Source organism: Coturnix japonica, chromosome 2 (assembly GCF_054131305.1).
Source record: "Coturnix japonica strain WE chromosome 2, WE-NBRP24, whole genome shotgun sequence".
In the NCBI taxonomy this organism is placed as follows: domain Eukaryota; kingdom Metazoa; phylum Chordata; class Aves; order Galliformes; family Phasianidae; genus Coturnix; species Coturnix japonica.
In genome coordinates, this window is record NC_140664.1 from 101,285,500 (window position 1) to 101,309,056 (window position 23,557).

Genomic DNA, 23,557 nt, shown 5'->3' on the forward strand with positions numbered 1-23,557 from the left:
ATTTATTTACTATTTATTTACTATTCTGCATCACCACATGAAGATTTCAAAGAATGAAAAGCTCAGTGTCCCACGCATGGAGGTCTGAAGCAAAGGATTTCATGAAGACTGAAATCAAAATGAAGATCCGGAGTGTGCTTCACAGATGTTATGTGCACAAAAATGTTGAGTCCTTCTGGCAGTAAATCATAGAAACTTATAAAAGGCTTGGGTTGGAAGGGATCTTAAAGATAATCTAGTTACAAACTCCCTGCCATTAAATTCTGGTGAGCTTCACTTTCCCCTAACTATAAAGGTAAGAATTTTTAGATCAAAAAACTCTATCTGTGAAAAACCCAAGGGAGTTAGTATCACCAGGCTTCTGGTACTACACACAAACTGTAGTTGCCGTTTTAGCAAGGAGCTTGATTTTCCTCTGTGAAGCAACAATTTTAGTTTTGTACCGCAGTCTCCATCTTACTGTTTCACAGTAAGAGACACATTTTCTGCCTTCATTTTCTCCTGACCTTAGTGTTCATGATGGTCCCCTTTTCATAGGGTCCATGCCTTAAATGCTTCTCTCACTCTACCTAAACAATGAGAGCAGAAGGGAACCAGCTTCCCACTTGCCCTTTATTTTCCCCTTCAGTAGCTCATACTGACATCACACTTCAGGTAGCTTCCTTAAATGCAGAGACACTGCAATTTAAAAAGACATACAGATGAATTTCCCTAATTTCACCATTTATTTTGCATAATTTTCATGAAACCACATGAACTTTCAGTCATACATTGCATACAGTATTTACGAAAGTACTTTATTCCTCCTTTATGCATTCTTCAACATTTGCTAAACAAGCAAAGAAGTATTAAAGCTCAGATACTACAGATCAAATCCTACATTACTCAGATACAGTGCCATGGAGCATTATCAGTTCTGCATACTAAATTAGCAATGATAATATGGAAATTTAGTTAATATAACACTGCAGATATGAAGCCCTATTGCAAGATACCTAATACACATATCAGTAGTTAATTACATAAAGATATATATAGATATAATATATGTGAATGCTAAGACAGCAATTCAAAAGGAAAAAAAAAAACCATATACTTTTAACTTTAAATTTTATTTTATTTTATGCTATTTTATGAAAATCTACTAATATTAAAGTTTTTAGAAACCAGTATAAAAAATACACATATTTTGTAGCACATTTCACCATTATTTTTTCTACTTGTTTGTTCCTAGAGACCCACCATTATATATACGCAAGAAATCTCAAATGAAGAAGCAAGAGCACTCCTGAATTCTTTAAACTCTTCATAGAGATTACTTGCAGTTATATTTTATTTCTCTTTCTGATGAGCTATTGTCCCAGTTTTATGTACTTCAACGTTTTGTGTTCTAAAGGAAAGCTATTCAGTAGATCCTTGCTAATACAGAAATGTCCAGAGTTAAATGCCAATGCTTCTGAAGTGCATTATAAAAAGCATAGGTAATTTGACACAACACTTATTTTACACCTATCATTTATAAGCATGCGGCGTGCAGAATTTCCCTTCACAACTTTGGGTGGGAACATTTTCCTGCTTCTTTATCCATATATTAAGAGAAAGAACACAATCTTTTTTGTGGCAAATTCCCATCTCCAACAGTGTGAAGTATGTGGTCATGCAGCTTTTTCTTACCTAATGAAGTACCTCAGTTAGATTTCTTCAGCTTTTACATCCTGATTTCATTTCTTCTGAAGTCTTTTGGGAAAACGAAAAAAAAGAGAGAGAAAATAAAAGAAAAAGCCCACAAAACTGAGTTCTGGCTCACAGAAAGGCTCGCCTCGCATGCCCTGGTTAGTTACTCCTTCCTCCCCATTCCTTTTCTCTCACTAAGGAGAATTTAAAGCCTAGATTCCATGTACGCAGGTTCGCAGTTTCACCAAACAGTGAAACTAGAATAAATCCATTCCGCCCCCGCACCTAACTACTGTCCTCATATGTTCAGATGCTGAACTTTCACCACTGAGACAGGAATGCCAAAAAAAGAATAAATGTGGCTGTAGAAGTTATGCAAAATATTTACAGTGAGCTGACATTCAGAAAACAAAGAAGTCCTTTTATCAATGATCTCCTCCCTACAGACTTTTTTTTCTTCAATTAGCACATTGTCTTTTGGTTATCACTGAAATGTCTCAGGAAGAAAGTTGCAGCTTCACCTTCTTCAGGTTTCTTAAAAGCAAGCAGACTCCTCTAATGACTGCAGGTATAATCACATGGCTAGACACTGAATCAAGCAAGGACACATTTAGTGACTTACCTGACTTTGGAGGTGAGTGTGATCAACAAAGTATTGCAGATATTCCAAAAGGTGCTTTCCAAAGGAAAAACCTAAGGGACCAGAAAACACACTTGCTACTGTGTTTTGTCTGTCTTCTCTACCTGTTCTGACTTTAGACTCACTTTTCCTGCGATACACAGTAGCATGGTAATACCAAGAGTCAAGTTTTCTTGCTTGCCAGGAAGAACATAATGGTTACCAATAAAAAACCAATAAAGCAGGAAACAAAACCCATTTGACAGGTATTGTAAGATAGAGCAGCTAAACACTGAGGATGACACAAATAATTTGTAATATCCTTACCAGTTCCTTTGAGTGGAAATCAGACAAAAGTGAAGAGCATAAATGCTGAAAATATCAACTTTTACCTACATGTGCTTCGCTGACTCGTTTAGTAAAGGATATCAAGCAACCTAAGCACAAACATTTCATTCATGAGAGCAGCTTCTCAGTGCCAAGAGTGCTAAAGAGAGCTAGCAGATGTGATTCACCAGTTCCTAGGAGTACTGAGTGGAAAAGCATCTTGTACACAAAACTAAGGATTCAAATCCAGATTCAGTTGAAAACAAACAACAAATTTACTTAAAAAATAAAAAAGAAGAAGAAGAAGAAGAAGAAGAAGAAAATCGTGCTTCAGAATAGCAATAATGCAAGTCACCTCACACTTAGCCATCACAAAGTGGGAAGTTCATTAGCTCAGTTTTAATTACAAACTGGATACAGAAGACTTTGAACTACTAGTATATCTAGTATAATCTTGTAAACTCAAAGGAAAAGAAAGGAACATAATTTCTTGAAGTATTCTTATTTCAAAGGAAATAAAGTTCTGCCTTGCTTTCTCCACTCAGGTCTAGTAATACTGTCTCAGTACTAGATATCCCTGACGCTGTGCAAGCTACTCTCTAAGAGTAATACAACAAAGACAACACAGTATTAGATCACTGTTTCTTAAAAGTAATACAGTGAGTCAGGGAAACAGAGAAAGCTCAAGTGCTGTCAAAGTTTCTGAAAGAGATGAACTGATATGCCTGGAAGTAAAAATCCTCGGGAAAGAGCATACCCCACCATTTTCTTCTGGAGATACAACCTCTGCACTTCTCTCTGCATGACCTCACACAGACTCACAGCTGTCAAAGTTAGAAAACTAAAGAAATAACAGATCCCTCCACAGATTTCATGAGTAAAGATATGTTCTGTTCAGGTTTGTTCCATTGACGTATACTTGGCAGACTCTGACTGCACCATAGGATCTGACCCCAAATCTTGTAAATAAGAAGAAAAAGTAGAGAAAGTCATAGCCAAGAAGCTGCTGGTAGACCTCAGCAGAAGGTCAGAGTCAGTAGGAGCAAGAGTGCAACTTAAAGCAGAGATGCACACCAAATTTCAGTTGCTTGGAACTCCCTCTGACTTCTTTTCAAAGTTCAAAAGAGTTTTAAAACTGGCTTCCAGGAAGCAGGAAAAGGCCTTTTCAGTGCTCAGGCAAACCTGAGCCAGGCCTTCTGACTTCAGAAATAAACTGATATGTGAAGTGGCCTAAAGTTGCAGCAGGGGAGGTTTAGGCTGAATATAAGGAAAAACAACTTTACAGAAAGGGTTGTCAGGCACTGCAATAGCATTCCTGGGAGGTGGTTGAGTCACCATCCCTGGATGCGTCTAAAAACCACTTGGATGTGGTGATCAGGAACAGAATTGAGAGGAGGAATGTTAGAGTTAGTGTAGCATGGTTAGGTTGCAGTTGGACTTGATGATGTCTAAGGCCTTTTCCAACCTGAGAAATTTCATGATTCTATAATTCCCATGACAGCATTTCCTTGATGATGCAGTACTCTGCTAATGATATGGGGATTAGTTAGACAACACTCCAGGCTTGCTATAACTGCAAATAAAGAAACAATACAGTACTAATGTAACTGAGTTTTGTCATGGTTGGAAATTCCCACTGGCTGTCACAAATGTGAGGGTCTGAACAGCAAATAGTAAAATTATTCTAATGACTGAACGTTACATAAGGAAGCTAACTTGCGGAAATGTGTGATGTAGGTAATTTATGAGCTGTTCTAATCTGTTGTAGTTTCACAGTGCCTGATTACTTAACACTGAAAGCTTAATTCAGTATCTCTCTGCTATTTTGTTTAGAATCTAATGGCTCTGCACTAAACTTTTTCATTAAAATATTTAGGCTTTCATTTGACAGAGCACTTCATTGCTTGGGACTATCTACCCAGCTCATATGCAATAGACCTCCCTATTTGTATGTTATAAACTGCATTCCAGAACCCTGAACACAATTTTCCTTGCGCTGTAGTTGAGGTGCAGACTCCTCTAAGGTCAAAGGTTTTGGACATGCAATTGCAAGACTGCCATAGAGTTTTGTTAACACCAAACCATATATCTAGATATTTCTGTTCTTGTCATACTCAAGAAGGATTCTTCCGCATGACTTAGACATAAAGAATACACTGTAAAATATAATATGCACACAGAATTTGCCAGACTGAATTGTACTTTTTTCAGAGGTTATAACACAGAAGCCTATACAGGATGTCTCCTAGCTGGAAGATAATACATAATACAGAAAGACTGATGCAAAATCTTTTCTTGCAAGTAATTTACAATAAACATCTGAACAACTAACCAAAGACTGCTTCACCTTACACTGACAACAAAACACAGCAAATAAGTCCCAAACTCTTCTCAAGGAATAAGCATTTTCTGTATGCCAGCCCCATTTTATTTAATTTACTTTTATTCTAAGAATTCTTCGTACTCCTAGTTTTGGTTAGGGAATACTTACATCTAGGATATAGAAGGACCATGGGTACAGAAGTCTTATGTGTGAGAGTAGATGAATGCCTATTCCAAAATATATATATATATTATATATATATATATATTCAAAAAGCACCTCGAGCTTTTCAAAAATTTGAGGAAAGTTGTGTTTACTTAAGAGAACAATCAGATGAGGTTGCTTCAGTTGGCTTGTGGAGAGAAAAGTTATTAACTAGTATTTGTTACAATGCTCATAAAGAAGCATTTTCTCTTCACACAGTCCTTACTTAATTCAAGAAAGCTCACATAGCTTATGCAGAGTTGCCCAGCATGAACTTTACATTTATGTATCATTTCCATCTATGCCAGTTTTGAACCTTTTCTGTATGGCACTTCCAGGTGTTTTTCCTTAAAACTATACTATGTATAAGGGATCATACCAACCACAGCATTACATCAGATTCCAGAATGATTATTTGTAGGAAGCAATATTCTTTTTATTGAAGTAAGGCTGGCAGAAGAAGAACAAAATATGCTAATGCAATCAGAACTTCAGCTAGATCACACAGTGGTGTCTCATATTTCCGAAGAGGCTGATCTGACTAGAATTAGTATTAGATAAAACATATTGGTTATAAACATGTATGTGTTTGTATTGTAGGGAATAAGGGGGAGGAAGGGACTTGCATTCTGCAGTATACAATAGCCAACATGATGGTGTTTTCTCTGCGTGTCTTCTTGCTTCTAGCCATTAGTGTCATTAACAAAACTAACCAATATGAGCACATTCTTAATCCAATTGTTTTAATTAACAATTCATGGAAGTATAGAAAGTATCTGAAGGTGATCATGTCTGTAGCCAGTTTCAAATGCATATCTAGAAAGCATTAAACTGATTACTCTTACACTCTCTCCTTCTCTCATTTAGTCTTACCAAAATCTTTAAACTGACAATTGGATAAAAGCTTGGGTGACAAACTTGCCAAGTACCTCTCCTACCATTACTGCAATAACAACATTCATAATTGTACTATCATCTTCTGAAGTTTGGGGCTCTTATACGGTCCTTTAGAAGTATCTTAATTCAATTATGACATCAACTGGTGACAGAATTTCTTGTCAATAATTTTTAAGTTCCCCACTTTTGAACATAACTGAATGTGCTGCTGTATTACTCCTAAGGGGTAGTAATTTCCTTTATCACTACTTGCCTTCCCCAGACAACTTAGTTTCTAGATCTTTCATTGTCTCCTACCCTATTCACTTCTTTCAACCCTCAGCATCCCTTCACTGAAAACTTCCCTTCATCTTTGCCAAACCTTTCCCTGATGCTTTTATATTACTCAATGATTACATGCCAATGAATCTACAAAAGCTTTAAATGAGAACAAGACATATTTCTAGATAATGAAAAGAGAATGGCGTAAAAAAGGTAATGGTTACTGTTGAGCAAAGCAAAATAATTAATTCAGCTCAAAAGGTAACAAAGTAACAGGAGGGATGTTACTTTTAAACTAGATTGATCTCTTATCAGACAGAATCTAATGAATACTTTAAGGAAGGTGAGGGGAAATGTATCAAATACAGGCCATGTCAGCTGCTCCATATCAGCAAAACACTTTTGTGATTCTAAGAAACTGGTTGTTTACCTCAGCTAAAGCTATACATAAACACTGACTCATACCTCCTCTGCAGCAGGATCAGGAGGTCGCAACTTTAATATTGTCCAGGAAAATCACATCTTCTGTAGGTAGAAACATTCATATAAAAAAATTATCATTAGTTCTGCACTATATTGACTACTTGGTATCTGTCCTTACTAGCAACACAATTCTGACATGTACTAGTTCTTTCATGGAAAATACGTGCTGCCATGATGGGGAAAATGGTAGAGATGGAGTGGAGAAGCCTCTCTTAGTCCACCTGGACCTCTGTCTAAACTTGTGAAGTTAGTTAATTTGTGATAGTCTCTTTAATGGCTTGATCACTAGTTCTGCAAGATCCTTGATCTCACTGTGTACTTACAAAAGGCAAAACTAGATTTTTCAGAAGTTTTTCAAAATTTTACCTTCATTCTCCAGTGGCTTTAGACACCTAGAACACAATTGATGACTACCTGAGAAATCTGTCATATGATTTGTCAGTGTTTCACAGGAATAACTTTGTGTACAGAAGAACATTATTTTAGTCACTAAATTAGCATCCAAGATGCTGAACTCTGCTTTACAGTCCCTTCTCTATCAGCAAAATAAATGCAGCAAGAATAAGCACATAACTCCTTTTTACTACATTTTTCTGTAAATCCACAAAGAAAAACGTTTATGCGCAGTGAAATACCTATGTATGAAAAATACTTTGACATTGTAGTGAGCAATTAAATGCTACATTTGCAATTCATACTGCATATGTACAGGGAGTCAGTCATGGAATTTGGCCTCTATAACACCATCTAAAAAAAAACCAAACTTTTTCTTAGGACCACACAAAAGAGTACAACAAATTTAGCATCACAATTTTCCCCTGAGCCCTATTAAGTTTTTCTGGTTTAAATTTACCATTTGTCTTTGTTTATTTACTGATTAGATCTCTTAAATTTTTAGCACCACTGCAAGCATGTTTATTCCAGAGTCAAGGAAACCCTGATTTGAAGCATCTGTTCTAAGGAACAATCTGGGGAAGATCTGTTCATCTTGCTCCTGGAATAATAGGCAGCAAGGATAAACTGCCCCTATAGCATCTCTCAGTAATAAACATACACAATCCTTTTGAAACTACTTACTGAATGCAAAGAACAGACAAATCTCACTGCAGACCTTTCCTTCATACTCCCAGGCTGCTCTGTACCATAAAATGTAAAAATACAACACGTTTACAGCTTTCACATTAGCTGAAGAAAACCCTTGCAAACAGAATGTTCTCTGAAACTCCTTTTCAACACTTAACAGTTCTAAGAACACAAGAAACACTTTGCACAGCTAAGGAACAAACCAACTGTGGTAGCTATGCTATTGCTTATAGTTTTCTTGAGCATTTATGATTCCACTAACTCATGATGAATCATAAGCCTGATTATCAGGGCCAAAGGAACACAAAGATTTGTGTTCATTCAGTGTCCTGAGTCTCAGACCACCACATCTGTATCCACTGGAGCCCAGTGTTAGGCTCAGTATTGGAAACTGTAATGTTATATAGGATGATTGAAGAGTGAACTTTCAGCCTCAGATCTGCATTTACTAAGCTACAAAAACTGAGTTTAATCTAACACCGTCATATATAAAGATCTAGTTGATTTTTATTAATGGAATGTATTTTCTACTCCACTATGACACACATATATGTTTATTATAATAACTATGCAAATATTCACACTATTTACTTGTAAAATAAGTTGTTGCCAAAATACAGTGCAGATATCAAAAACGCAATGCTAAGACAATCAAGCCTTTCCATATACTTTTCCAATGTAGTTTATCTTTGTGTTCTCCCTGGTACCTATGAAGCTCAGAAAGAATAGGGACAGCTTTAACTTTCAGCTCTCTTGAATTACTATTCACATACTGGCAGAATCGTAGGGGTTAGAGGGGACCTCTGTAGATTAACCTCTGTGCTAAAGCAGGTTTACTAGAGTATGTTACAAAAGGAAAGCATCCAAGCAGGTTTTGGGTATCTCCAGAGGAGACTCCACAACTTTTCTGGGTAGCCCATAACATTCCAGAGGATTACAAATTCTAGAAGATTATCAATGAAATCATGTTTTCAAGGAAGCATCATGAAACATCATCAAGAAAATCAGAGTTTCCATGGCCTCTGACATCAATGATGCTCTCATTTCAACTAACAACCTGCCAGACCTTAGGCCTGTCAACTTTGACTTGAAAGGATGGGAGTGTAGAGCTGTATCACAGTAGTTTTGCAATGAAAAATCACCTGCTTTTTTTCCTGTGCAAGTATTTCTCAGCTTTGTTTCCTCTTTAAGACAGTTCATCTCTGTGGTGAAAAATGTGTTTGTATCTGATAGGGACAACCTACAGAACAAAAGCAGACTGACAAAGGCAATCAGGCTTGGTGAAAAGAGCCTACTTAAAACAGCAAAAAGAGAAAACATGATACTACTAACAACTCACAGCCCCTGGAAGGAAGAAAAGGAAAAGGAAAAGGAAAAGGAAAAGGAAAAGGAAAAGGAAAAGGAAAAGGAAGAGGAAGAGGAAGAGGAAGAGGAAGAGGAAGAGGAAGAGGAAGAGGAAGAGGAAGAGGAAGAGGAAGAGGAAGAGGAAGAGGAAGAGGAAGAGGAAGAGGAAGAGGAAAAGGGAAAGGGAAAGGAAAAGGAAAAGGAAAAGGAAAAGGAAAAGGAAAAGGAAAAGGAAAAGGAAAAGGAAAAGGAAAAGGAAAAGGAAAAGGAAAAGGAAAAGGAAAAGGAAAAGGAAAAGGAAAAGGAAAAGGAAAAGGAAAAGGAAAAAGAACTATATATTTTGAGTAAGGCAGAGTTCTACATGCACTCACAGAGCTCTTCCCCTACCTCCCTCATTCACTGAACTATCTGGGGTATGGCTTGCAACTCTCTCCAAAACTAAAATCCTATCAACTGATCTTATAGTTGTAATGACACTTTCCAGTCACACAGGTATTTTCATTTTGCTCTAAGTACAAATCAATATACTTATCACTGCCCCAGAGACAAAGAAGAAGGGAACCATGGGCACTTATGAAGAAAAGGAAGCTTTTTTTATAAAACATAATCCTGCCAAAAGTATCTCCCTCTAAAGTAAAATAGTCTGCAGCAAAAACTATCAAAGCTTTACTTATGTGGAACTTCCTACTTGTCACCATAAGACTGAGACAGACTTTTTGAAAGAACACTGTAAAATCTTGCAACAGTTTGACAACAAGATCGTTTACACTTTGCAACTCTTTAGAAGGAAATAGCCCTTCCATACCCTTTTATATGTTCCACTTCCTGAACAAATACATACATCAAGTTGCTTGTGGTAAAGGTTCTCAAATCTGACAAATCTAGTGTTTTTACCACTATATGTTTTGAAGGATGTAATACTTTTCTGTGCTGAGATATAAAGCTATTTGAATGCCATAAATAAGCTTGACTAATACATTCATAAGACTGCTTATCTGAGAACTCTGATTTTGAAATTGCACCAAAAATCAGACTATGCTGTCTGAACATAGCTTTTATATAATGTATGGAAGAAGGCTGGAAGAACTTTGGCTTTATCTCTGTGGTTTTTCTTTTTATTTTCAACTTGTTTTAACCTACAGCTGTATCATCTTTTTTTCCAGGAAGCATCTTCTGTGTATCATACAATCTCAAAACCCACACACATCTTGTTCTATTCTATTTTATGGCAATCAGCTGTCTGGGGAAAGATCAGCAGCAATTTATTAGTTTTTTCCCCCTGCAATTTATTCCTTATCCAACATATCCATGGGGATATGAATCAGCAAAGCACCATTGACTTTTATACCACAGTTTATAGATGAGGATCTGGTTTTCAGATGGGGCTTTAATTCTTTCCTTTCCAGTAATCCTTTCTTGGAATGTCAAAGAACTATTGTACTTTGTACTGCCTGGCCACTGACAATGAGCAACTACTGCACAAGGGACTCTGCTGCTCACAGTTCTTCAAGGTATGAGAGAGAACTTAGTTCATTTCCAATGTAAGAGAGATTTATTAGAGCAGTCCATCCCTGCTGAATGCAGTAAATGAAAAAGGTGTAATTTTAAGAATGCAGAGAGAGGAGTAACTGACAGCAAGCAGACAATATGTTTGACTGAAACATCCTTCTCATGGCTGCACAATGCTGGACACCTGTTTTTTCGTTAGGCTGAGCAGTACTCAAATGAAAACAGCTTTTGAGGTAAATGTGCAAAGACTTGCACACATACTCAAGGAAGTATATTTAAGCTTTTTTTATGTGTGTGTGTGTGTGTGTGCTTTCTGCATGGTGTTTGTTTGTTTTATAATGAAAAATAGGTCACCAAAAACAAGGTACAGGAAAGAGCAAAGAAATGAAATTTTAGATTTAAGGAACACTGAAGTTGTCCAACACTGTTTGAGATGTGCATGAAAAAGTTTAGTCCTAGAGTATCCTTCTAAAGGCATTCTTTCTTTTCTAATCAAGGTACAGAATGAAAGCAGCAATCCAGTGGCTGGAGGCAACAAATCAGGAAAAAATCAAGTCCAATAGAAATTGTCTCCAATTGTCTGACAAGAAGTACAGACTTAAAACAAAATTTCTGTTGTTTATTAACTACATTTGTCTGTTAAGGCAGCTTTTTTGCATGCATATGTACCACATACAGTGCAAGTGCATGAAAAGTGCCATACTTGCTTTTTTTAAGACAGCTCAACCTGAACTTAACCTGAATTCAAAATATCTCAAAGAACATTGGCTTAATAGTCAGATTTGAATCATTAAGCTTGCCTAATAAATTCTGTGTTATATAGCTCCTTCTATAGTTTCATATCATTTCAGAAATTCCATATACGAAAGAGAGAAAATTAAGAATAAACTAATGGATAACTGAAAAAAACTCCTTATTTTTCCCCTCCTCTTAAGATTACAAGATACCGGTGTATCAGAGGTGCCCGTCCATGGAGGTGTTCAAGGCCAGGTTGAATGGGGCCCTGGGTAGCCTGGTGTAGCATTAAATGGGGAGGTTAGTGGCTCTGCCTGTGGCAAGGTGGTTGGAGACTCATGATCCTTGACGTCCCTTCCAACCTGGGCCGTTCTGTGATTCTGTAAGAAGCAAACCTATATGAAAGACATTAAATGCTGTATTAGTTTCTAGAAAACTGTGGTCCTCTGGTACAAACACAGTGTGACAATACACAGCTTATGCCTCAAGCACCCACACGCAAGAAATTCTCAATCCTTATGCAAATGGCATATAATAAGTTAGCAAGGGAAGGTGAGATTTCTTTGTAAAAACATAACTGTAAACATCTAAAAGTGAGGCATTTAAAATGTCACTGTTTCAGTTTTCAACCCTGCAGTGACATCTCATGGCCCAATGGCAGTGCCAGCTGTGAATACATGTCAAAGAGCAGGGAGAAAACAGGGGAACATGTAGAACATCAGGTAGTGTAGTATATGTAGAACACCACTGACGTGAGATGAAGTAACTTCATTTGCAAATTAAATGCAATACATTTATCCTCCCAAATAAAGCTACTACAATACAAAACCCCTGTTACAAGGCAGTTAAGGCTGTGCATAGACACAGGTCAAGAATGAAAGTTTGCAATTAAAAAAGAGGATTGGTGGGGAGAATGAAAATCATTTCACTGTACCTTGTCCACTTACTTCTAAGGATTAGGGCCAGAGGATCAGCATTAGCTGAAAAGCTGATTCCCACCTTTTCTAACATGAACAAGCTGCCATGCCAACAGTTTGGCTACCTAATTCAAGCAGAGGAAATGATACATGTCTTAGTTTTAGAGGACTGAATCCATCGTGAGTGTCATAACAGGGAGCTTTATATCTGCTTCATTTTTTTTTCAGCAAAAAGTAAAATAAAATTCTATTTTAATAGTTAACACGTTCTCTCCAAACAACTTGTCTAAATGCTCAGACAAAACTGAGTTCTAGGACTGAAACCATTCCAGCCTAACAAATCACTGCATCTGTATATCTTCCACAGCTAAATGCAAGATAAGTTTTTCTTCCATAATTTAATGAAACCTCAACATCCTGTTATAGGTCAGAAGTAAATAAATGTGTAATTGATTTTCTTATGAAGAGTAGCAAAGCTTCTAACTATCTAGGTATCTTGGGAGCCTGCTTTCCTTTTGCTCACATTGCTGCAAACATTATGACTCTTCATAAATAAAAGTAAACCAGGGAGAAAAGAAATAGGTAGGCTTAATTTTTTTTGTTGTTGTTGAGATTAGGTTCTGAGCCCAGTACAATTTTGTCTGATTATTTAGGAAGGAATCAAACTCATACTTAGGTGAAATCTCAACTGCCCATACCTGTGCACTGTCATACCACCCAAGTCCACAGAGGTCAATCTGCTGTAGTACATTTTCACTTTAGAGTCTTGGTCTGAATGTTGGCACACTGACTACAAGAATATAGTTTGGGAAAACAGTTTACTAGCTCATTTGACTAATTCTGAATTCTATTATATGTGTTGAAAAGAGAGTATTTCAAACCAGGATACGTAATAAGTAAATTTTACCTCAGTACAGAAAGGACATCGAGGTGCTGGAGCAGGTCCACAGAAGAGCAACAAGGATTGTGAAGGGCTTAGAGAATATGCCCTATGAAGAGTGACAAAGGTTGTTAAGTACTGGAATAGGTTCCCCAGGGAGGTGGTTGAGTCACCATCCCTGGATGCATTTAAAAAACTCTTGGATGTGGTGCTCAGGGACATGACTGAGTGAAGGGCTGTTAGAGTTAGGGTAACTTTGGTTAGATTGTGGTTGGACTTAATGGTCTTTTCCAACCTGAGCAATTCTATGATTCTATGATTAAAACCTCTACAGCTTCAATTGGGAGGAAATATGCTAATATTTAGTACTATACATTTTGTTTTATCTCTAAACTCTTCAAATGGAAGTAAGTAATTACTGACGCCAAACCTTGCTATAGCCACTTTCAGCATTTACTGAATGTCGTAGGGATTTTAACTGGAGGAGAAAAAAAATATATATCCTTAGAGATACCCCCATCTTTTATAGAAATATATTTTCCTCCTTTGTCAGTCACTAGTTTTAGTAGAAAAGAAAGGAAATTAGAACATCTGGAAGAATGACCTTTGCAACATTCCGAAGAATAGTGGATTTACTGAGCTTTCTTACATAAATAGAGTATTTCCCACTTGACTGCCACATAATGATGAGATCAGACCAAGTTAATATAACATTCAAAATTGCATATCCTTACTTGTATTTTTTTATTTCTGTTACTGCTGATATAACCCATATCAATCCAATTTATTTATTTATTTATTTATAACTCTTTCTTGTGATCAAATCCCCACATCTCTAGTGAAGTAAAGTAACAGTCGTTCAGGAGTACAGCAATAGTTCAGCAGATTCATTCATTCAATTAATCAAAATCTCCAATTCTAACCAAAATCTCTAATAGCTAATCAAAAGTAAGAAAAGATTCAAAGTGACTGTTCAACCCACTGGTAAAAAGCTCATAAGGCTGTGAACAATTTACAGACACTGCCTAATCCAAAAAAGAATAGGAATTAAGTAAAACTAGATGCTGGCAGATTGGCAGCAACCAGAATGGATAAGTACCATGTACTTAAGTTATGGAATACTTTGCACCATGATGTTGTTCAAATTGGCACAAAGGAAGAGAAGAAAAATTGAAAGTAAAATGTATCAGAGGTCATTAAATATAGAGATGTCTCCTTTTAGCTCTAGTAGTCCCTGTTCCTTGAGCTGCTGGAGGATGGGAAAAATCTGGAAGGGTATTACTACACTTCTCCTTTGTTCCTGTACTATTTATACAGCTGCATTTGTGCATTGTCAGACAACACAGTAGCTCAGAGGGAGATTGGTCTGATCAACTGTTGCCATTCATACTTCTGTGGCCAGTTATCCAAATTCTAAAAGTAAAGCGCTATGTAAGTAAAAGCAAGCCATCCAACTCTACAGATGATGTGTAGGTCTGTTGTAGCTTTGTTCAATTTATTCCCTCTGAGAAACAAGAGATTATTAAAAAGCAATTCTAAATTTTAACCAAAAAGTGTAACCACCTATAGTTATACCTACCTAAGGACAAGAGTTCTTATAACAGCTTTTATCCCACATAGACTTCCAGGGATAGGAAAAATAATTTTAAAAGGTTTTTGCTCAGCCTTAGATCTTAGACAGATCTTAGACATTTGTCATCATGAAGAACATGTGGATTCCTCCTAAAACTCAGGCTAAAGAAGATTGCTACAAAGAGACTGAAGTTAAGCTCTCTCCAGCATTAGGATCCACTTTATAAAAGCTCGTGTAGGCAAGTCACTTAAAAAAAGCAGAGCAGAGAGACAATTTCCTGTAATGAACACTGGGGGATTTTGTCCTTAAGTTATAACTTCCAGACTGCTCTGGTTCCAGTTCTAAACTGATCCTTCGACTGTTTCTAAGCAGGAAAAGAAAGAACAGGCAAAAAAAAATGTTCATCTACCAATACTGCTGGGGGTTCTAGTTCTGGTTTTCAGACCACAGTCAGAGCTACCTTCTTGCCTGCCGTGTAAAAAGAACCCCAAAATTTAAGAATTGTCTGAGTCTAGAAGGACATTTTCAGATCCCTGTTTTGTTCATTCAGTCTTCCAAGGTAGACTTACTTCTCTGAAAATGAAACAGATGTCCTCTCGGGTTCAAACTTTAAAACATTCAATGCATAAAGGATGTCATTTGCAAAGCCACTTCCTGGTAAAAAGTTCATAGAGTGATGACAGCCTCACTGGAAATAACATTTCCAGGAAATATTTTTGTGTCATTGACTCCTTCAGACAGAATTCATCCATTTCACATTGAAGAGACAAAACATCTATAACTCAAGAGTCGATATGAATTTTTTTTTCATAGGTCAGAGTAAATAACTTGTAATGACAAGGAAGATAAAATCCACTCCATACTAGATTCTACCTACCTAGTGTTACTTTACCTTTTACTTTATACGGCACAATGGTCCCACAGGACTAAAGGGAGACTCTGGCTACTTACTTCTGGGAAGAATAATAACTAGCTTTTCATTTGAAGTAAGGAGGGTGTTGGGTGTTTTTTTTTCATGCTTGTTTTAGCAACAGCTGGAAAATTAGGGGAAATACATGGTGCACAAATAATTTTTTTTTTCCAGCTGTGTAAACTCTTATGCACATGAACAACTTTATCCTTGAAGACATCAGTGATAGGACTAAAGGGAATGACCTCAAGCTCTGCCAGGGGAGATTCAGGTTGGATGTTAGGAAAAACTTCTTCGAAAGAGTGGTCAGGTGCTGGAATAGGCTGCCCACAGAGGTGGTGGAGTCACTGTCCCTGGAGGTGTTCAAGGAACTTTTAGATGTTGCACTGAGGGACACAGCTTAGTGTGAAACATCGGTAACAGGAGGATGGTTGGACCGGGTGATCTTTTGAAGCCTTGGTAATTCTATGATTCTATGATCATCGGGATTAAGTAAAAATGTAGAATATACAATAAATATCTGCAGCACAAGCAGCTGACTGTTCTTTTCTACTGCACTCTTATGCAGTGCAAGTGGCATTCTTTTAGTGGACATTGTGAGGTCCACCTGCTGCCTATCTACTAACTTGCTAACAAATGTGCAGTTACTCAGTGTGTTTTCATTGCAGGTATTCTGGGCAGTTTCTTTCCTCATTCCTTTACATACATTTGTTCTTCCCACTTATTTGTTCTTCCCACTCAGATCTTACAGTGCAAGGACTTTGATGAACCTAGCAAACAAGATGTGTCAGAAGAATACAAAAAAAAAGGGGTCAAGAAAAATAGTCATACATCTGAAGGGCTCTCATTTAACCGTACTATATGCAAACAAAATTACTGTTTGGGAAGGTCTAGTATAAACTCAGTTAGCAGCTGCCTCAACCACATTACATTCCTGAAGACAGCATGCACAAAACAATTTTTCTTTCTCACTGATCTCACTATTTAGTATTGTGGAGCAAAAGCATTCACACTGTACTTGGAACAGAGCAGCAGAAGCTCACATCACAGCTTTGCTGGTGAAAACACATTATAACTGGAACACCCTTCCAACAGCAGAAGTCAACACTTGTAATATCAAAACCTTCACAGGAGCATGCAGCCTCTATGGGAGGGGCAAAGAAATGGAGGGTTCCAGTGGTTCTAACTTATGCCTTCTTGATAAACAATAGGTTTCAACTGGGTCTTCTACAGGGGCCACCTATATATGATTCAGCAACATCAGATTCTGCTGTGTAAATTCTTTCTGCAATTATGGTTTTATTTATTTAGTTTAATCCACAAATTTCACTTTGAGGCATGCCTGTTTACAGTAGTATAAGGTAACCCCAGGCTATAACCTGACCTCCATGTTCCATGTCTACCCTCCAAGGAGTACCTCATCTTCAGTCATGCCTTAAGTGCATAATATATTCTGGGATACAAAATTCTGATTGTTTAGTTTGGAGAAGAGGAGGCACAGCAGGAGATCTTATCACTCTCTACGGCTACCTGAATGGAGGCTGTGATGAGGTAGGGAAAAGGTGGAGGGCAGGGACAGGGCAAATGCTTAAACTTCCCATCAGTCTGGACACTGGATATTTGATCATGAAAACAAAGTCTAAATCTCTTTAAGTCCAATAAAATATCAACATCAAAATGAACCAAAGTAACTTAAGACACATCTGTATTTGTAAAATCTGTTACAGATGTGTCTAAAGTTCTTTTGGCTGTTTTTTTTAACCATGTAATAACTTCTATCTCCAATCTAATAGTAGATGGACATCTAGTGGTACAATGTAGCTGACTTCTTTTATCAAACAGTTTTGTATATTCAAAGATCTATCAATAGTAATGCTTTCTAGCAGTGCTTTCCAGCATACTAATAATTATAATACTATACGGTCATGTAAAGGTTTCATGTTCAGCTATGTTTTACTTGGCTTCTTAACTTCATAAAGGTACCAATAAGTAAAAATAGAAGGTTTACTTTCTGGTTCTGAAGCTCCCAATCAAGAAAAATTTCCTTTTAAAGTGGAAAGTATTCAGTGGAACAGATAAGGCTTCAGCCCTTAAAATGCAGTACTCAGGCCTATGTTCCAATAATTTGGTGGTTGCTTACAATAAAAATAAGTCAACAGATATTCTACTTAAAATGACAGTTTATACATCAGAGGAACATAAACTCATCCCTTCCACGTACAGGAGATGCACCAGGCCCCTAGTCATCTCTGTGGCACTCCACTGGGCTCTCCCTAGAAGTTCTCTATCTTTCTTGAACTGAGGAGCCCAAAACTGGACACAGTACTTCAGATGTGGCCTCACCAGGGCAGAGTAGAAAGGTTTTTAATGCACCCTAGGATACCATTGGCCTAAAAAGAGAAAAAAGAAAAAAAAGAAAAAAAAAAAAAAAATGGCCTCCAAAATTAGTCAAAGCCTACTACAGAAAGATGTATAAGGATTTCATATCACTGTGCTTGTGAGATTCAACGCTGATGAAACACCAGGGAGAAACACCACATTAAATACATAATAGCTGAAGCAAAACTACCTATTCCTTCTCAGGAAAGATGAGTCATTTGGAGAGGTTTTTGAAATTCAGTCAATGCTCAGCAGTGGCTAAAAAGGCAAGTACAACATTTGGAGTGATTATGGAAAAAAAGAGAATAGTACAGAAAACAGTACATCAGGATACAAAAATCAGTGCCTCATTTACTACTTCAATACTGCACACCACTCTGGTCACACCATCTCAAAGGAAACATAGGGGAAATACAAAATAAAGTCCATAAAGATAAATCAAAAACACTAAGAGGATTCTGTTCAAGGTGAGATTAAATGTATGAAGAGCTATCAAAGAATACCAAGTTGGTAGGAGCCATCGCCAACATGCAAATGTCTATCCCATCAGTGTATGCATGGAAGACGAGGAAGAGGCAGAGAGACAAGGAAGCCAGAAGGAGAGCTGGGGGACAGCAAATCACAGCATTATGAAGATGAAAGAAAAGAGGGATGAAAGCATCTCAAAGAGCAAGGACATATGAGAATTATCTGATTCTGTCTAACCAGCAGCAAAGGAGTATTAAAGGAAAAATGACACCTTAATTCCTTCATGTGATGTTGCTTCTGCAAAAGGACAAGACCCAGAGGGAACAAGATCAAGAAAATAGACACAGCTATGATCTTCTCAGAGCACATTAATGGGAAAGAGAAAAAGAAGTAAAAAAAGACAGTAAGCAGAGATAAAACATCAAAAAGGATATAGCAAGAAAGGGTGTCAGGAGGCCTACAAGGATGTTGGAACAGCAACTGTCACAACAGGGAAATGGAATAAATGTGTGTGGTGGACACTACACTGCAGAAATGGAGTTTTGAGAAGGACTAGCAGGTTTAAATGCATACAAACTGAATGAAACACAATGTTCCTCACTATCTGTACAGCAAGCCCTTGTCAGGTAGCTGGAAGATGACTCCTGAAGAAAGAAATCAGAGAGAGCAGTAAGTGTCACTGGCAATTATCAGATTTTCCTTCTCCCAAGGGATACTTTTAGAAAATATTGCTCCTGCTTAAGGCTGAAAAGAAAGAAGAGCCAATTACAGTATGTGGCTCCAAAATTAAAATAAAACAAAAATGAAACAAACAAAAGGCAACCATCAATACCTATAAAGTCTTAGCTATAGACAAGACATCACTGTCGTACTCTACTTTTTTATACTAAAAACAGCTTCTTATTTAATTTTACAGTGGATGAAAATTAAACACACAGGCTGTTGTAGAACGGCGGGAGAAAAGCAAACGACCACACCTGTCATTGACATATGATCAGCTAATCTCATTTATTCCTTGGCTACGTGTACATTTATAATACGGATAATTAGCTCATACATATTGCAAAAGCGGAGCTCATCATTGGTTCCCAATTACATACCATCCCCAAGTATCTTTGCAACTTGTTGTTATCATCCTGAAAGTAACTCCCTTGCTGAGTTCACAAAACCATGGCTAGTTTCTCACCATCACAGGGCATCCCGTTGTTCTTGCTGTCCTTGCAGGTGGTATGGCTGCTTGCTTGGCTGCACTGTGTTTACAACCCTTCTCAGCTAACCAGCTGTAAATAATACTCTCTACAGAGCTCTGCGCAAATCACAAATGCCGCCCTTACACATACAGGAAAAAATGCACATCTCTTTCAGCATTTATTTCTCTAAGGAAAAAAAAAAGAAAAACGTAAAAAGTCCTCAAAAAATGTATATCCAAGTAGAACCCCAGATTTACTGTGTTAGTAAGGAAAGCAGTGCCAAGACTTGCAGAAAACCGGTGTTTAACAAGATGCTTTAATGACTGCTAGTCACGTAATGCCAAAGCAGATGATTCAAATTGGTTATTTACAAGAAAGCCTCCTGAGCACTAAAACAAGCAGCATAAACTCAGGGGTGCTGGGGGTGGGAAATGGGATTGCTGGGAGCCTTGTGGTACCGCAGAGCTCCCATGCTCTTCTGGTGCCAATGTCAGCCCTTCCCAGTTCCCAAGAAACTTGGGCTTGCTGCAGCTCCCACCTACATGCACCTTGTACCCCACCAGCCCCAGGAGGAGCATCTCAACCAAAATGTTGCTAACGATGGGTTTGAGGTCTTACGACTCTCTGTCTCATCAGTTCGGGGTTAAATGTCTTTTGTCGTCGTTGCAAAGGTACCAGCTCATAATTGATGGTTTCTTGAATCGTCGGTTTGGGGTTTGGGTGCTCAGGGACAGAAAACTCAGAGCATCCAATGGCCTTGAATTCTTACATCAAAGAGCTAAAATACAGGAGAAGGATTTAATTCTGTAGCGAGTACAGAATATTAGCTTTCCTTTGCCTGTCCCACAAAGCAGCATCGTGTCCATGTGTGCAGGGAACAGCCTTCACTTTCTGAAACCAGGCAATGGCCAAAAATTGAGTTATTGTGGAGCCGGCCTGCAGCAAGGGCCCAGCTCCTTCTCACTGCTCCCCATGGATGGGAAGATGGCTCATCCTTGCATGCTGCTCATGGATTTCCTGAGAGGTTTGCTTTTTGGGCTGTATTTTGAGCCATGGATGGTTTCGAAGAGCTGCCTCAGAGATAGCTCTTATCCTTCATCAGCTTGGCTCACAACATGCCTGGCTCCATTTTGCTGCGTGGTGCTGAAGGTTTCACTTCCCTACGTGAGCGAGGCCTGGTCTGGCTTGGCAGGGCACAAAGAAGGCACAGGTAGGACCCTCAGTGTCCCTGCTTAGTCCTGGACACAACCACGGAGGCCAGCCCTCCTCCAAGGCAATCTTCAGGGTGCAGGAACGACGTCTGAAAGGACATACTAGATACTCCTCAGGAGACACTGGCTTATACAAGGATTTGGGACGAGGCAGGAACAACAGAGGAGACCAAATGGGTGCTGAGTGTGAGTGAGTTCCTCACCCGCCGCCGCCCCAGCATGGCAAAGGACCAGTTGGAGCTGTGGTCCTGGCTGTCACCCAAGGAGGAGCACTGCTCCTGGCCTCCAAGCCAGTAGCAGCCAGTGCTCCGCACCATCCTGGCCAGTGCCATCCTGAAGCGCTCCCCAGCAAAGACATAGAGGAAGGGGTTGAGGCAGCTGTGGAGGAAGGCGATGCTCTGGGTGACCTGCAGCCCAATGTCCAGCCCGTTGATGGTCTGGCAACTGTACACTGCCCCGGTGTACATGTTGATGGTCTTGATTTGCAAAACAATGTTGTATGGGCACTGAGAGAGGAGAAAGGCAGTGATGATCATGATGATGATCTTTAATGACTTCTGCTGTTGGCATCTTTTGGCTTGGAGGAGGGTGTGGATGATCAGGGTGTAGTAAATAACCATGACCAGAAGCGGGAGGAAGAAGCCTATAGTGACTTTCAGAGCCAGAACGGCAACTCTGAAGGCCATGCCAACGTTGGGCGGGTACGTCATTTTGCAGACCGTCACAGCACTGATCTGCTTGCTCTGGCTGTACATGATCTCAGGGAGGCACAGGCTGACAGATGCCAGCCAGGCAGCCATGCACACGAGTTTGCTGTGCAGGATCCGCCTTTTCTTGGAAGATTTAGCTTTTGTTGCTTGAACAATGGTGACGTACCTGTCAAAACTGATGCGTGTTAGAAACAAGATGCAGCTGTAGAAGTTGATCTTATACATGCTATTGACGACTTTGCACACTCCTTCCATATTCTGAACTGTTCTACAGAGCTGGCATGCACTAGAACATGCACTGAATTTTAGTTGCACTTGGGAAGTACTTAACAGTCCCTTAACTTCAGTTCCATCAGATGTAAACAGGGTTTCTGTGTACTTTTGTGATGAATTAGCTCTAAACACCTGCAACCCCTCAGAGAAGGCAGCTTCGCCAAAGGATCCCTTTGGCTGAGTTTCTTCTTTTATAAGACAAGGGCTTGTTGAATTCTGGTCCTTACTCCACAGTTTGCAGCGAGGCAGTATTTACTTCTGGCATTGCACTGCACCTGCTTAGCACGGAGCCTCCAACCTTTTGACCTCCCAAAGGCTTTGCAGATCCCATACAGTTTAGGAACTGAGAAGTACGTTCCAATTTATATCGCCTTCCAAGTGATCTCGGTTGCCTTTAATTTCTCAGCATCATTTGGTACCATTTTGGTACCTTATGGGAAAAGACGCAGTTCATTTCATATTCTGTACTGTGCTGTTGGCTCCTGTGAGCACCATCTTAAATCAATTTGTTAGGGAGAGCTCATCTTGCTCCATTTACAAAAAAGAAAATAAAAATAGTTAAGCTTCTGTTTTCTAAACATTTAAGACTCCATGGTGACAAGACAGATCTCAGACTTTCAATTCTGGTTGCATTTCTGATGACTTTGTACATACAGATGTATGGCTGTACTTTCTGTACTGGATGTTTGGTCCTTTCCTTTGTCTCTCGTACCTAAAACGATCAAGACACCAACCAGATGAAACGGACCTACTGTACACATCCAGAAAAGGAAATTTCAAGGACCATCTGATTAGTTAATATGAAAACTACTCTTGGATGCCCTCAGTTTGAGTCTCCTTCCTTGTAAAAAGTACATGAAAATCCCTGCACTTGCAGAAAAGACATCGGTATCAGCGTTAACTGCCAGATCAGTTATTCAGATGTCACTGGTTCCACTGTTAACATCACTTTAAAATGGAAAAAGTGGTTTATTACCTGGCTGGAGACCTACCTACACCATTAACTACTGCATTTCTACAGCAATGACAGCCTCTACTTCTCAGTGTTACCATGTTTTTGTTTACTTATTCACAAGCCATTAAGGAAACTTCATGGGATGATAACCAGCCGACTCATGTACAGCTTTCAAATGGGTGAGTCCAGGGTATTTCCTTAAGAGTCGACCACCAGGAACGAGCTGGGCTACGCGGCCTTCCAGGTGCTAGGGAAGTACTGACAGGACTTCCAGAAACACAAGGAGAGAATCTGCCTTCTTGGCCTTGTTAAATCACCATGGAGCAGAGCGAAAACTGTGGAAGAATGGTTAACAGATTTAAAGTGCCAGTTTCTTAGGTTTCATTTAAAGCACTAGTGGATTTTATTTTTTTTTTTAATATATTCTAGCAAGTCTGTGATGTACTTTCACTGGCTCTGTTTGTACATTGAGATTGTTTAACAATGCTTTCTATGTTCATATACTGTTTACCTTTTTCCATGGAGTCTCCTGGCAAAGAATAAAATATATTTATTTTAAAAAAGCACCCATGTGGCAGTCGGTCCCTCCGCCACAACGTTACACACACACACACAAGATGGAGACTTTTCCA

At 38.7% G+C, this 23,557-nt stretch overlaps 1 pseudogene; it reads right to left on the reverse strand.

The window, feature by feature from the left end:
• Positions 1-21,115: 21,115 nt before the first annotated feature.
• Positions 21,116-21,952, reverse strand: LOC146762090 (C-C chemokine receptor type 9 pseudogene; annotated as a pseudogene).
• Positions 21,953-23,557: the final 1,605 nt, after the last annotated feature.